We start from the raw sequence: 17,615 nt of genomic DNA on the forward strand, positions 1-17,615 counted from the left end.
GATTTTACATGTAAAGCTCATTTTGACAGAAAGGGATTACACAGTTGTGGTTTGATAACAACTTTATTGAAATTATACAACTGTAACATAAAATAATATTTTTCATTTCTTATTGGCAACAGATTAATTTCAATTAAGTAAATTCAAATTTGAGTTAACTTTTGGCTTTGTGGTGAGTCGTATTTATTTTTCTGGTATTTTGAGATAAAAGGCCTGAAGTTGGTAGTAGCACATAGTTAAACAAATTGAACCCATCATATAGAAGAACCGGGGCATCACCCAAAAAATTCCCAGTGACAGGAAGGGGGCGTTACAAGGACATGATATTAATCGTCTGTCTGACATCTGCAGACAGATGTCCACATTATACAATTACTATATAACAAAAGGAAATTACTGATAGGGAAAAATTTCCTGTCAGGTCCTTTGCGAATCGCGGGCAATGGACAGACAATTCTCACCGCAACCCGTGGGAGCCAAAATGCTCCGCCCACACACTAGATTACCTCGGAAATCAAAATAGAATGGAAACCGCTGCCTCGAATGCATCATTACCGTGCGTTCACACCGCCGCTGGCGAGAGCGTCAAAGTGGCCGGAAGTCATTCATTTTCAATGTGAGCCGGCGGCGAGCCCCGCCGAGAGCGGGGCGGCGCATCTTGGATGGTGAGGGTGTCGAGGAGAGTTGAAGTCAGGTCAACTTTATGGTAATGAGCTATGACGTGGTTGGGCGGCAACCAATTGGAATGTAGAAGTCCTCCACTTGAGAGGAATCCAGAGAACGCAGTCCTGTAAACTTTGGTTCTGACCACATTAGTTCCTAAGCATTTTCACACTAGAACGCTTGTTTTTCAGCGGGAATGAAATTAATTTGCTCAAAACAACACCGATTTGACCAGCTGCATTTAGGCTACACTTCAATCAGGACAGTTTGGAATGTAGGCTGCACACAAATTAATGTTAATGTTAATTAAAGACCTAATCGTCTCCTGTAAACTGCATGTTGAAATTAGACTAGCACTTAACCATGAACACAAAAAACACCACACAAATGGCTTTTATTGGTTTATTTAGTTAGCAAACATGTAACTATAATTGTTAAGTCCTTTCCATTGATGACTTTCTTACTTTCACAATTAAAATATTTCATGAGGTTAACTTATACCCTACTTGTGGTCAGTCTGCACAAGATCAACGCGCTTGTTTCCTTTTCGGCTCCTTTAAATACAAGACCAAGCGTTCGATCGTCAGAGCATCAACAAATCTTTCTACAGCGTTGTTGGCAGAGCGGCCAGGGCGAATTTTGACCCTATCGGCAGCGGCGTTGTGAACGCACTCATGCAAACGCTATCTATAAACTCGGGTAAATGATGAAGTACTCACCTCCCCCTCAGTAGACCCGCTAATGCATCACGATGAGCACAAGCCATCTCCTCGTGAGTCCAGCACATTCAAGTCATGCTTATCCCTCGCAAGAAATAAGCAATGAATGCAGAGCGCTTCCAACTCCCTCAAGAGCTGAACGCGCTTGCTCTTCACCACACACACACACAACACGCGAGCCATGTGAAACTGCAGGTATCAGAGCAAAGCCTCTGGTGAGATAACATGCACTCCTAGTCGCACTAATATAAACAAACGGTCAGTGAAGACAGAAGAGGATGACATGTTCTCCCAGCGCCCTTTTATACTGTGGTCACGCCGGGTAATGACGTCATAGGCTGTCAACGGCCAATGTCGTGTTTAGATGCATGCTTCAGACACCGGTCACGCTGAAGGCGTTTCTCCATAGCTACCCCTAGAGGACGCAGTTCGAAGTTCCCTCGGAAGGGAACCGGTGAAATATCGGGTGATGTGTACTGTCGAATGTCCAGCAATTCGTCTCTGGTGAAACTGATTGCAGGGATATAACTATAGACAGGACAAACTAACAAGAAGATAAAAATAACTGCAGAGCACGCCACGGAGGCTGCCATCAGCGGCGCCATCTTGAGACAAATAATCTGTATTGTTGGCATTTTGAATGCACAGAGATACCGTGACGAGATACTGAGGCCCATTGTTGTGCCATTCATCCATGACCATCACCTCATATTGCAGCATGATAATGCACGGCCCCATGTTGCAAGGATCTGTACACAATTCCTGGACACTGAAAACATCCCAGTTCTTGCATGGCCAGCATACTCACCGGACATGTCACCCATTGAGCATGTTTGGAGAAGGCGATTAGTCACCAGAAGAGACAGACGGCAGTGCGTAAGTGTTTTAATACTCATTCTTAGCTCTGTTGTTTAAATTAATTCCTTGTTGCTAGGAAAGAATAGTTCGTTTCCTACCTATTTCTATTCTGCTTTTTCGTTGTGGTTTATATTTTTGATTGCACTTATTGATCATTATAATAACTGCCCTTTAGCTTAAACTCCTTTCCTGCACTTAAGTGCGAAGTGTTAGTTTCGATTTGAGCCATTGCCCTGCGATTGGCTGGTGGTTGTGCTAATTAAAAGCGACCACAGCGACTGTAAAAACTATTTAAACTGTTCGGGCACTGTTAGACCCCGGGAGAAGGCGATTAGTCACCAGAAGAGACAGACGGCAGTGCGTAAGTGTTTTAATACTCATTCTTAGCTCTGTTGTTTAAATTAATTCCTTGTTGCTAGGAAAGAATAGTTCGTTTCCTACCTATTTCTATTCTGCTTTTTCGTTGTGGTTTATATTTTTGATTGCACTTATTGATCATTATAATAACTGCCCTTTAGCTTAAACTCCTTTCCTGCACTTAAGTGCGAAGTGTTAGTTTCGATTTGAGCCATTGCCCTGCGATTGGCTGGTGGTTGTGCTAATTAAAAGCGACCACAGCTTTTTTTCACTCTAGACTGTGTATTTGTTTGAGGTGTGTGCGCTGACGCGGAAGCGTTCAGCCGTCGTGTTCAGCCTCCTCGTGTGAAGACCGAGGAGTGTAAAGACCTGCGACTTTTTCCTGTGCGACTTGAACCGAGCAACGACACCGAGCTACAACAGTAATCTGTCTGCGGGTCTCTGAAGGCGGGCCTGCAACAAGTGCATTATAGTCCATTTTAAGGACATTAAAGTGGACTTGAGTAGCCTACCTGGACTTTTGAGTTACTGCTGGCTAAGCGTGGCTGCGAAGTTCAGACTAATTTAACAGACATTAACGGAGAACTATTGGCTGCAAGCCAAGGCATCTCGCATAAACTGTCTAGGATTGTGCTTGTTGATGAGGAGGACAATAACGATGTGAACCGGGGCTGACTAGATTGCTGTCTACCACTGACCAGAGTGAGAGGATTCTGAGTTCGGAAGGGCCTTGCCACGGTAGGAAGCGCCCGCACTGCCTGGAGGAGTTGATTGCCGCTGACGTCTGCTGAGCGTGCTTCGCTGGGATGGATTCTGATTAGGAAACCGACTGACTATGATTGTGTAGGATCCTGATTGAAACTTATAATTTAAACACAGGTACCTGTTTTCAGTCTTATTTTATTTTGTTTGTGTCTCAAGAGAGTGAAGTGGCTGTTTGTTTTTGGCCTCTATGAACCTGAGCAGTGACACAGGCCTGCAACAGGAACGGAGGGGTGTTTTCTGTATTATTTGCCGGCTTGAAGTGTTATTACATTAATCTGTGACGGTTCTTTATTTCTTTAATATTGCTGACTGTTTGATTTTACATGTAAAGCTCATTTTGACAGAAAGGGATTACACAGTTGTGGTTTGATAACAACTTTATTGAAATTATACAACTGTAACATAAAATAATATTTTTCATTTCTTATTGGCAACAGATTAATTTCAATTAAGTAAATTCAAATTTGAGTTAACTTTTGGCTTTGTGGTGAGTCGATTTATTTTTCTGGTATTTTGAGATAAAAGGCCTGAAGTTGGTAGTAGCACATAGTTAAACAAATTGAACCCATCATATAGAAGAACCGGGCATCACCCAAAAATTCCCAGTGACAGGAAGGGGGCGTTACAGGGACATGATATTAATCGTCTGTCTGACATCTGCAGACAGATGTCCACATTATACAATTACTATATAACAAAAGGAAATTACTGATAGGGAAAAATTTCCTGTCAGGTCCTTTTGCGAATCGCGGGCAATGGACAGACAATTCTCACCGCAACCCGTGGGAGCCAAAATGCTCCGCCCACACACTAGATTACCTCGAAATCAAAATAGAATGGAAACCGCTGCCTCGAATGCATCATTACCGTGCGTTCACACCGCCGCTGGCGAGAGCGTCAAAGTGGCGGAAGTCATTCATTTTCAATGTGAGCGGCGAGCTTCGCCGAGAGCGGGCGGCGCATCTTGGATGGTGAGGGTGTCGAGGAGAGTTGAAGTCAGGTCAACTTTATGGTAATGAGCTATGACGTGGTTGGGCGGCAACCAATTTGAGCCATTGCCCTGCGATTGGCTGGTGGTTGTGCTAATTAAAAGCGACCACAGCTTTTTCACTCTAGACTGTGTATTTGTTTGAGGTGTGCGCTGACGCGGAAGCGTTCAGCCGTCGTGTTCAGCCTCCTCGTGTGAAGACCGAGGAGTGTAAAGACCTGCGACTTTTTCCTGTGCGACTTGAACCGAGCAACGACACCGAGCTACACACTTAAGTATCTTTTTCCTTCCTCACTCTGCTCTCCTATCCTCTTCCTTCTACCTCTATCATGTGTCTCCAAAACATTCCGGTTCTCTCTCAGCCACGCTCTAACATCACTCGCAGACGGCAACGTAATACTGCTAACCCACGCCCTATCTCTACATCTTCCACTACACCTCTGGCTTTCTCTGTGGGTCTCTGAATTGTCAGTCAGTCAACAAAGCTGACTTCATTTCTGCCTTTTCTTTAAAATCCACTCTCAGCATCTTGGGCTTGACTGAGACCTGGATTCGTCCAGAAGACTCAGCAACCCCAGCTGCTCTCTCTACTAATTTCTCTTTCTCTCATACTTGGCGTCAAGTTGGTCGGGTGGGGGTACTGGCCTGCTCGTTTCACACAATTGGAAATACTCAACCCACTCTACCCTTTGCAATTACAACTCATTTGAATGTCATGCCATTACTGTATCAGCTCCGATAAAACTCCAGATTGTGGTAATCTACCGTCCCCTGGACAAATTCTAGCCACCTTCCTAGAGGAGCTGGACGGGTTGTTGTCCTCTTTGTGGAGGATGGCATTCCACTCTTAGTCTTTGGTGATTTCAACATTCACCTAGACAAGCCTTATGCTACAGACTTCCACTCGCTACTAGCTTCATTTGATCTCAATCGCCTTACCACTACTAGCACGCACAAATCAGGCAACCAACTTGATTTAATTTACACACGCAATTGTACTGCAGATAACATTCTGGTACAACCGCTACATATCTCGGACCATTTCTTCATTACATTTACACTACATTTTGCTACCCGTGTGCCACCAACCCCCCTACCGGTTACTTTTAGACGAAACCTGCGCTCCCTTTCTCCTTCCCATCTTTCCTCTGTAGTATCCTCCTCTCTTCCCTCACCTACCCATTTCTCATCTCTGGATGTAAACGCAGCTACTGAAACTTTATGCTCTACCTTAACTTCTTGTCTAGACGACATTTGTCCTCTCTCCTCTAGGTCAGCACGGACTGCCCCTTCTAACCCCTGGTTATCTGATGTTCTTCGTGAACATCGGACTAAACTCAGAGCGGCAGAGAGAAATGGCACAAATCAAACAACCCGTCGGACCTGAGTAGGTATCAGTCTCTGCTCTCATCTTTCTCTGCTGATGTCCACACTGCCAAATCCTCACATTTCCACAACAAGATCAACAGCGCTCCAGACATGCGTAATCTCTTCAGAACATTTAATTCTCTCCTCTGTCCCCTCCACCACCTCCCACCACTTCTATTACAGCTGATGACTTTGCTACTTTTTACAGACAAAACTAGATCGATCAGTAATCAGTTCTCATCTCCACGCACACAGGACCCCCAACCAACCACTTCCACTGCTAAACCTCCCATTTTCTCCTTCTGTCCCCTGACGGAGGCTGAAGTATCCAAACTTCTCCTCTCCAACCATCCTACAACATGTCCTCTTGACCCAATCCCTCGCACCTTCTGCAAGCAATCTCTCCCACGCCTACCGACACTCACACACATCATCAACACATCCCTCCTCACAGGCATCTTCCCCACTGCGTTCAAGCAGGCTCGGGTAACCCCACTGCTCAAAAAACCTACATTAAACACTTCTCTTATAGAAAACTATAGACCTGTCTCTCTCCTTCCATTCATAGCGAAAACACTTGAACGTGTTGTCTTCAACCAGGTCTCATTGTTTCTTTCACAGAACAACAAACTGGACGCTAAACAGTCAGGTTTCAGGAGTGGCCATTCAACTGAGACTGCGCTTCTCTCGGTCACTGAAGCCCTGCGAATTGCAAAAGCCCATTCCAAATCATCAGTCCTCATTCTGCTGGATCTATCTGCCGCGTTTGACACTGTCAATCATCAGATACTCCTCTCCACTCTCTCATCACTGGGCATCGCTGGAATTCCACTTCGCTGGTTTGAATCCTATCTCACTGGTAGGTCTTTCAGGGTGGCCTGGGGAGGGGAGGTATCCAAAGCACATACACTGGTCACTGGGGTTCCTCAGGGATCGGTTCTTGGACCTCTCCTCTTCTCCACATACACTACATCACTGGGTCCCATCATACAGGCACATGGATTCTCCTACCACTGCTATGCTGATGACACACAGCTCTATCTCTCTTTTCAACCAGATGATCCAACGGTAGCTGCAAGGATCTCAGGTTGCCTGTCAGACATCTCGGCATGGATGAAAGAACATCACCTCCAGCTCAACCTGGCAAAGACTGAGCTTCTTGTCTTTCCTGCCGCTCCAACTCTACAGCATGACATCACGATCCAGTTAGGTTCATCAACAATTACCCCATCAACTTCGGTCAGAAATCTTGGTGTAATCTTTGATGACCAGCTGACCTTCAAAGACCACATTGCAAAGACTGCTCGATCTTGCAGGTTTGCACTACACAACATCAGAAAGATCAGGCCCTTTCTGACGGAGCATGCTGCACAACTTCTTGTCCAGGCCCTTGTCATTTCTAGGCTGGACTACTGCAATGCTCTTCTGGCTGGACTTCCATCAAACACAGTCAAACCTCTACAAATGATTCAGAATGCGGCGGCACGACTGGTCTTCAAGGAACCCAAAAGAGCCCATGTTACACCTCTCTTTATCTCATTGCATTGGCTACCAATCGCAGCTCGCATCAAGTTCAAGACACTGATGCTTGCTCATAGAACAACCACAGGCTCAGCACCCGCCTACATGCACTCACTATTAAGAATCTACATCCCTCCAGAAGTCTGAGATCTGCTAGTGAGCGACGCCTCGTGGTACCATCACAAAGAGGCTCAAAATCACTCTCCAGAACATTCTCGTTCACCATTCCTGGCTGGTGGAATGATCTTCCCACCCATATTCGGAGTACTGGATCCCTGTCAATCTTCAAGCAACAGCTGAAAACTCATCTCTTTCGACACTACTTGACTTCAACCTACACATAAAAAAAAAAAAAAAAAAAAATCTTTCTCCTTACTTATTCCTTCCCTTGCTAGCTTGTACTTATTTAAACAATGCCTGAGACTTGGTGTTACAAGCACTTCCTTTGTCGAATTGCCTCTTCAAGATGAATCGCTTCATGTGTTCCCCAAATTGTAAGTCGCTTTGGATAAAAGCGTCTGCAAAATGACTAAATGTAAATGTAAATGTAAATGTTTGGGATGCTCTAGATCGGCGTATACGACAGCGTGTTCCAGTTCCTGCCAATATCCAGCAACTTCGCACAGCCATTGAAGAGGAGTGGACCAACATTCCACAGGCCACAATCAACAACCTGATCAACTCTATGCGAAGGAGATGTGTTGCACTGCGTGAGGCAAATGGTGGTCACACTAGATACTGACTGGTTAAATGTTATCTTGACAATGCTGTGTATGCGCACAGCCTCAAGCACTCCATCAGTTGCTGCAAATATATTATTATTATTTTATAAAAATGTTGTCTAATTGTGACTTATTCACTATTAAACATTTTCAAACTAAACTTGCTTACACTACCGCATACTTGTATCGCTGACAAAAATTTTTGTATAACATTAAAATAAGGACAAATTGAATTCTACTTCATTTGTTTGTGAAGTCAAAATCAACCCCAACTTTGCTTCAAAAAGTTCTATACCATTCATAACCCAAGATCATGTGATCACAAAATCACTTTCTTGAAGTGACCATTGCATGTTCCTTTCGCTAATGGACTTCTGGAACGGCCAGAATTCGGTTGTTCACTTTTATATGAAACGTCAATGAAGTGTCCTTGACAGGCTCTAAAACAAGTAATTTGGAATTCACCATTAATCTACCATAGACAGCATAATTTTATCTGAAATTTAATTACATTTTTAGAGTAACTTGCCCAACACTGGTAGTTATATTATGGGCTGTTGTACCCATGATGGAGCGGTGGTGGAGCACTCTCGGAGCGAGTGAAAACCACAACACTCCGACTTTTAAAAAATCTGCTCCTTGCTCCATTGAAAATCACACCGCTCCACTCCTCTGCTCACATACTCAGAAGCACTCCCTTACATAGCTGAGTTTTGTGGAGGAATTTACTACAAGAATCCATTATGAGTATGTATCCCTCAAACGAACTCTCGTAATTAGTCTCGGATTAGTGTGCCATATGTTGTGGCTCCCCTTGGCAGCCCTATATGTGTATTGGTCCAGTGTTCTGTTCCGAATGGGTTACAGTGTTCCCCTAGACAGACAGTCGGTTTGACATTGTACGTTGAACTTGTTCGACCTTTCTCCACCATGTGATTGACTGTGATTGACTGGATTAGTTCCACGTTGCCATTGCATTGCTCACACTACGAGATCATGTGGCAATAATATCAAACTTGTTTGAAAATATTGTAGCGTCTTTGACTGCTTGAGACAGGTTCGGATCATGCTGCTGACTTGCACATACTTACGAGCTTTGGCGACCTCAACAACCACAGATTTGGCCACAATCCGGAGGTTTTGTTGCAGACCCTGTAAATCTATCTGTGGCAGCAAAATCCAGCCAAAAGTTCTGTTGTGTGAGCTTGCCATAAGGAGTTCTGCCCTTGATCAAGACACTGGTCACTCAAGGATAAAGGCTTTGGATAAAAGTGACTTGTTAAATGACAGTATACAATCTGTAACATACTGAACAATCAAGAATATGTTATTGTTGCAGTTCAGATAGTGTGCAACTTATTAGCGAAAGAAAGAGACAGAGAGAGATGTATTAGTAGGTGTTGTGTTTATTCATGTTCACAGTACATATAAATCTTTAAAGATTAAAGACTTGATGCGTCTCTGTTAATATTTTAGCAATTTTAATATTTCTGTGTTAGTATGAATTTTGTTTGTAGAGGACATCATCAATGGAGCTTATAGTTCATTGTTACGTACATTATTTATAACTTCTGCCATTCATGTAGGGCTGGTATATAGGATGATGTCAGATTATATCAACCCTTTGGAAAATTACAATTCTGACTTTGAAACCCTAAATCATCACTGATGTCTTTGGGGATGGTTAAATATCTATCCTGAGCAGCTAAACTTGTTTGTTCTGGAAATATAAGCTGTTTACGAGAAACCAGAAACAGGAAATCTCACAGAAAAATCTGCGTATTCATCATGTTTGCAGCCAGAATGATCTTACAACAATGAACAATGAAATGCTGTTCACATTTGTTTCCATTTAAGTGAATGATCCTGGCCAATTGTCATGTTGGTTTAAGCTGGTTTCGCTGCAAAACCAGTTATACAAAGCTAAAAGGAAATGTCTTTAATTTTGGTAAAGGATGTCATAGATCCTTGTGGTTTGTGTCAAGGTAATTTAAAACACCTGATAAATGTTTATACGAGGTTCAGCTTGTAAAATGTCACATGGTACAACTTCTCAAAATACAATGTATTTCTTAATTAAAAATTCACTTAGTCTACACTTACCTTAAACATGTATTTAAGGTATAAATATTTTTTTCTTGATGGTTACACCAGATGTGTCACATGTATGTTCTGCAGTCCTGTGTTTTCTTCTGTTCATGGTCAGTTCTCGTTGTGTGTATCATTTTATTTTAAGTTCCAATTCTCGCTATTAACAAACCATTAACTCAATAAATTCCTTATTTACTGCTTATTAATAGTAAGGTAGTTGTGATGTTTAGGTATTGGGTAGGATTAGAATACGGTCGTGCAGAATATGTGCTTTATAAGTACTAATAAACAGCCAATATGTTAATAATAGGCATGCTAATAAGCAACTAGTTAATAGTGAGAATTGGTCCCTATTCTAAAGTGTTACCTAACCCAGTCATTTTGTTCCGTTTCCAGTTTGTGTAAATAAAACTATACTGCTACATTTAGATTCAATCTCTCATCTTAAGTGCAACCAGGCTGTGACAACATGACATTTTAGAGTCATTAAATTAAATATTTTCTGGTCCCACTTCATATTGGGAATCTTCAAATTATATTTAGTTAATCATAAAATAATGAATTGTTAGTTACAGTGCACCTATTGTGTTCATGTTGAATTACACAATGCTTAAGATAAGGTTACAGATAAGATTAGGAGCAGTTGTGGTGGTCTGGTTAGGCTTGAAGGGTAGAGATAGGGTCAACAGTGTAATTTTAGATGTAATTACAGATATTAATAGCAGGTGTAGTTACAGTATGATATTTTCAAATATAAGTACAATGTAACAGTATGCAATAAGTGCATGTATTAAATGATTAATTTAAATGTAAGTACATAGAACTTAATATGAAGTTGGTCCATTTTTCTTGGGTTAAAAACCACATTAAACCACCATTGGTTTGTACATTTTAAAAAAAAAATGTGTTTTAGGTTTTACATTGTCCAAAAATAAAGTAATATTCAGTAAATCCTGAACATAAGTATACATAGAAAATGTTTAAGTTCTGAGCCTTTCACTGTTACCGAACTATACAAGTAGCACACAGTGTGATTAATCTAAACAATGCAGTGAAGCAGTGGCGTTGTGAATTTTGCAATGTTTGGTAGAGACCCGGAAGTTTCACGAATGTTTACTTGTCACATTGTCGTCATGGAAATTCACTGGACCAAGCCCTGGTTTACTCTCATCCAGTATTTAAGACACAGTACCACAGATGCCAGAGTAAATACAGACTGTGGCATTACAATAACTGGACAAGAACATCTGCGCAAGGTAAACCATTCATCTCTCGAATGTATGCTACATTTAAGCTTTCTAATCTATCTTTATTATTGGCAACTGAATAATAAATTAATTTAATCTATGCTAAACACTGTTTGATTTTACTAGAGAATAATATTTTAACATTAGGTTATTTTGAAGCTTTTGATTTCAGGATGAAGACTTTACATGCAATGCTACTGATGCTGTTTGTTGCATCTGTCTTTTCAAAACATGTAAGTATTCAGTAATGTTTTCTTTTACATTTTTATTTTCACTATGATTTTTTAAAATAAAGTGTTACTGTTATACGGTAACACTTTACAATAAGGTTCATTAGTTAAACATTAGTTAATGTATTAACTATCACAAACTAACCATGAGCAATACATTTGTTACTGTATTTACTAATCTTCGCTAACATTAGTTAATAAAAATACATATGTTCATTGTTAGTTCATGTTAGTTCACAGTGGATTAACTAATGTTAACAAGATTTTAATAATGTATTAGTAAATGTTGAAATTAACATTAACAAAGAATAATAAACGCTGTATAAGTGCAGTTCATTATTAGTTCATGTTAACTAATGTAATTAACTAATGAACCTTATTATAAAGTGTTACTGTTATACTTTATTAACTTCATATCATTTTTCAAGAGCATACAGTACTGTTATTAATGAAATTATCAACTGTTTAAATCCTCAGTCTCACCGGCCCAGAAGATCTGATTCATCAGAGTCTGAGGGTTCAGATGAAAGTGATTCACGCAGTGCATTCATTGAGGATTCACAGTCGGTTGAGAATTCTGACGAGTCTAATGAATCTTCTGAGGAAGATATCAGAGCTGTGAGAACTCACATAGGAAGTCCACCGACCACAAAATGACACAAGACATCACAAGCTGTGTTACTGTGGATCTGACAACTGATGGGCAATAATAATAAAATCATTATAATATCTTACAATGCTACTGCTTAATCATCTTTTCATGCAAAAACAAAAAAAAAAAACATTACTTTCTATTGTAAACCATAATGACTTGAAACTGAAAACTGATTGATGTAATTACTTTTAAATTGCATGTCCCTATTATGATTTTAAGTGCTCATTCAGAATAAATAATCTTTCAAATGCAACCAATTGTCATAATCATAATTTCAATGAGCATTTTTTCCAGTGGGTGATATGATTTGTCTGCACATTAATGAGAGTTCAGTAACTTTTTCAGTGACCAAATGAAATATTAATAATATAAAATTAGGACATGGAACCTACTATACTATTTTTCTAATTCAATTGTAATTCCCTTTTTTGTGAGATCAAAATAAATAAGATTAACAGAAAGAAAGAAAGAAATTGGTCACACTTTATTTTAAGCTCCAATTCTCGCTATTAACAAACCATTAACTACATCTTTTGCCTCAATATACTACTAATTTGCTGCTCATTAATAGTTAGTAAGGTAGTTGTTAAGTTTAGTTATTGGGTAGAATTGGGGATGTAGAATACGGTCAATGCAGAATATGTGCTTTATAAGTACTAATAAACAGCCAATATGTTGATCATACGCATGCTATTAAGCAACTAGTTAAGTTAGTGAGAACTGGACCCTATACTAAAGTGTTACCAAGAACTTCAAATAATCTCAACAATTTACGTCATGTTGCATGCCATGCAGATTACACAGACTCAAGAGGTGTGTCTGCTTAGTGATATTGAAAAGACCAGGGGTGATTCTAGGATTTCAATATTAGGTAGGCTCAGCCCCAATTAGTGTATAATTAATAAATATTCAATACATTTTTAGGGCAGGTAGAAACAATACAAAATGTTCTTCACTACCTATCAAGTCCACATCTGAATTCTGATTTTATTTAAAATTTTTATACACTGTATACAAATCTTATATTACTGTAATTGACATGGATATTATGTGCCGCCGCTGCCATCTTGCCCGACATCTACGGCCAGTCTCCATAGAAATCCATGTTAAAAACGGGGTAAAAAATACAGACTGAATTGAAACTGTATGCTGTATGCATGGCTTGCAGCACTTAAGTTAAAATACTGAGTGTGAAATAATAAAATAATATGTTAAAACATGTGCTCTTATAATTCTGTGGACAAAATCCCGTGAACTTCGCCCCAATCGGGAGCTGTATATGCATATATGCGCTCATCTGTTTTCAATGCAGCTAACCTCTTCGCTTCATGTCATCTTCCTACTCATTAAACTATGACAGGTCCTTTACTGCAAAAAGACGGTCATTGCAACACTGTAAAGTGATGAAACTATGGCGCCATGTGCTTTTTTAAACCATTTTCATAGGTTTCACGTTATATTGCTGGGTGGTAAAATATGTAAATGCACATGCCCAGTAGCCGCAGCTGTATCTCTTCTAACCTTTAAAGGGAACGTTCACCCAAAAATGAAAATATGATGTTTATCTGCTTACCCCCAGGGCATCCAAGATGTAGCTGACTTTGTTTCTTCAGTAGAACACAAACAAAGATTTTTTAACTCAAACCATTGCAGTCTGTTAGTCATATAATGTCAGTCAATGGGACTCACAGCTTTGAGAGAGAGAAAAAAAATACACAGACAAAACCAAATTAAACTCTGCTGCTTGTGACGATACATTGAGGTCTAAAGACACGAAACGATCAGTCTGTGCAAGAAACTGAACAATATTTATATTATTTTTTACCTGTGATCCACCGCAATGTCCAACTCTCCTGAGCGCGTTCACAACATCCGACGTGTGATGTGTCAACGTGCTCTGGTATAGTAGACGCATGCACGTTGACACGTCACGCGCCGGCTGTTGTGATCTTGGGCTGTATCCGAAATCGCCCCCTATACCCTCAAATAGTGCACTATTTGAGGAGACAGTCATTTTAAGTGGTGTTCGAAACCATAGTGGATGTTCTCAAGTGCACTCATTCAATCCCACAATGCACCGCAAAAACGAGTGTACAACCGATGTACACTCAACGGCTAGAGATAACCCATAATGCACTGTGAGAGTCGCGCGCCGAATGAATTCCCGCGTCTCGCCAGAAGATGGCGCCCGCAGCGGAATCATTCATTCATTGATTTTAGAAGCGCTCGTCCACAGCGTAATACAACAAAGGTACAAACTAATTGTAAATTGACTATTAAGGTTTATACATAATTTCCATGACAGAGTTCAAGATAAATCCTTCAATCTTACTACTGGAGCTGCCCGTTTAAAATGATTATTAAACAGCAAGCAAACTATGCAAAAGCGGCAGTCCTTCTGGTGCACTGAGTGTCCGAATTCACTCACTCACTCATTTCATTCACTCCTTCAAGTGAACTGTATGAGTGGACTAATGTAGGGAATAGTGAATGAGGGTATAGGGGGCGATTTCGGATACAGCCCTGGTCTTGATCTTGATCTTGGATGCCCTGGGGATAAGCAGATAAACATCAAATTTTCATTTTTGGGTGAACTATCCCTTTAAACACAAATCAGACAGGAGACTAGATTAACTTCGGTGGACTTAAACTTGAAAAATGCTGTGTTCTGCGCAGGGGCGGTTCTAGACCACAGTAACTGGGGGCTGACAGGGGCCACTTGTGCTTTTAGGGGGCACAATTTTAAAATTCATCCTAACCTACGTTAAGTATTATTAATTCAGTCATTTTTCACCATGTCATGTATCATTGCAATCTCTAGAAGTAATCTGTATCAATTTCAACTAAAATTATTATTTCATCATGTTTCATTTGGGGGGGGGGGGGGGTGGCTCATGCTTGTCATATGACACACAGCAGCCACAATACCACTGTATAACTGATATAGTATTATAATATGTATTATTTTTTTTTTATTCGAAATATTCCCAAAATATATCATGAAATATCTCGATTCTCAAATATGTGTAAGTAAATGCATTTTGTACCTTTATAGATTATGTTAGTTGATCTAATGAGCGACAGGCAAAGTAGCCTAATAGTGTAATATTAACTTTGCATAAAAATCCGTCTTTTTACTTAAATACCAGATGTCATACCATAAAATGAGTGTCACACCATAAACATATAATACGACTGACTTTGTATTTTATGTGGATTTAATAAAAACATTGTAAGTTACTAATTAGCCCATAACACTTTCATTGTACAAATAGAGCAAAGAACCTTTACATTATCAAAGAACATTTTCACTTCAGTCCAGCGAGTTCAAGCACTCTCAAAAACTCCCATAATAATCACTAAAGCTGTTTACACTGTGCAATTAATATCTTACTTACATTCCTACATCTTCACTTTGTTGTTTCTCAGAAGTGAATTCAGTCAGCAAGCGCGCGCGGTGACGAAATAGCGGCGCTTCGGCGATGACTCATCTGAACGCTTCTGATTGGTCCTTGCATTCATAAGCTCAACAGAATCGTATGTGATTGGTTATAATGAGCAGCGCTTTAAAAGTGTGTGTCTCTGGCTCTGTGCCAGCCAGCGAATGCAGATTTGAATTTAACAGCGGTTTTTCTTTTTATATAGTTTACAGGACAAACTGCGCATTTCACCCAAAATTGTTTGGTGTGATATGATTCCAAATTTAAGGGGGCCAAAGGGGGGGGGGGGGCAAGCTTGTTGACAGGGGGGCAACCACGGGTGTAGTTCATCACATTAACATCACATTAGAGGCTGACATTTTTTTGGGAATCCCGCGGAATGGGAAACAAAATCACTATTAATCAAGTGATTGGGACGTAATAACACTATGATACCCAAATTTATACACAAAAATACCTTTTATTTAAATAAACTATAAACTGTATATTTGAATTTTGAACTCAATTCTAGTTGCCCTGTCGGTAACACTTTAGAATACTGTTCAGTCGTTAATGAATAACTACACAGGAACAAATGACTAATGCACTATTATCATTGTAGTAACTACTATTAACTAACAAGAAACTCTGATTAACGATTTATTAAGTAATAGCACTAAGTTGAAACTGGTAGTTCACTATTAGCTAACCAATAACTACTATTTTTTTCATAATCCTGAGAACTCCTAAGAACTACTTTATACAGATACAAAACCTCAAAAGCTTACAATGATTTCAGTCATTACGGAGTTATCATGATCTTCACTTTAGAATACTGATCCAAATAATTAGTAATTCCTTCTGAAGAATTTGGTAATACTTGAGTCATTACTAGTGGATTACCATGACCTTTACTTTAGAATGAATTATACATTATGTATTATTCATATTAATTATCAACCTGTATACAGTAGTTCTTAGTAGTTCTTAGGGAGGTATGAAAAAAAGCTAATAGTGAACTACCATATTCGACTAAGCACTATTACTAATTCATTAATCAGAGTTGCTTGTTAGTTACTAGTAGTTACTAGAGTGCTAATGTTGCATTACTCGTGTTCTTGTGTAGTTATTCATTAATGATGGAACAGTATTCTAAAATGTTACCGCCCTGTCTCTTTATGCTCTCCTCCTGTTTGCTTTGGTGTGCTTGGTTAAGTGAATGACGAACGCAGCTTTTTATCTGAAATATGTTAGTATTAGCAACTTTACATGGCCGCTCAATCTAATGTTAACCTAGAAAAATGTGCGCTGTTCAAGTGTCTGTGTGGAGTGTGGAAGCTGAACAGTAGCGTTCACTGCAGGACAGATGGAGGCGCCGGTGCTCTCACTTGCTCTTAAAATACAGGTGCATCTCAAAAAATTTGAATATCGTGAGAAAGTTCATTTTTGTAACTTATTTCAAAAAGTGAAACTTTCATATATTCTAGATTCATTACATGTAAAGTAAAACATTTCAAAAGTGTTTTGTTTTAATTTTGATGATTAGGGCTTACAGCTCATGAAAGTCAAAAATCCAGTATCTCAAAATATTAGAATATTTCCTAAAATCAATCAAAAAAAGCATTTGCCAAACAGAAAAGTTCAAGTTCTTTAAAGTATGTTAATTTCTGCACTCAATACTTGCTCGGGGGTCCTTTAGCACAAACTCCAGCATCAGTGTGGTGTGACATGGAAGCGATCAGCCTGTGGCTCTGCTGAGGCACTATCGAGCCTTCAGCTCGTCTGGATTGTTGGATCAACTGTTTCTCATCTTTCTCTTGAAAATATCCCATAGATTCCATATGGGGTTCAGGTCAGGCATGTTGGCTGGCCAATCATGCAATTACTGTGCATTGTTTAAGCTGGCTTTCAGTTCAATAAAATAACAAAAAACTACATTTTGGATTTTTATTCAACTAAGGTGGGCAAGCTGTGATCTGCACTGTATTTTTACTGTAACTGACAGATTCCAG

At 39.8% G+C, this 17,615-nt stretch overlaps 1 long non-coding RNA gene across 1 annotated transcript; it reads left to right on the forward strand.

Annotated features, from left to right (window-relative positions):
* The first annotated feature begins 11,047 nt into the window (after positions 1-11,047).
* LOC131548249 (uncharacterized) lies at positions 11,048-12,431 on the forward strand. Its single transcript, XR_009273111.1, has 3 exons — positions 11,048-11,308; positions 11,459-11,532; positions 12,007-12,431. It is a non-coding gene; the product is annotated as an uncharacterized LOC131548249 (long non-coding RNA).
* Positions 12,432-17,615: the final 5,184 nt, after the last annotated feature.

Source organism: Onychostoma macrolepis, chromosome 10 (assembly GCF_012432095.1).
Source record: "Onychostoma macrolepis isolate SWU-2019 chromosome 10, ASM1243209v1, whole genome shotgun sequence".
In the NCBI taxonomy this organism is placed as follows: Eukaryota; Metazoa; Chordata; class Actinopteri; order Cypriniformes; family Cyprinidae; genus Onychostoma; species Onychostoma macrolepis.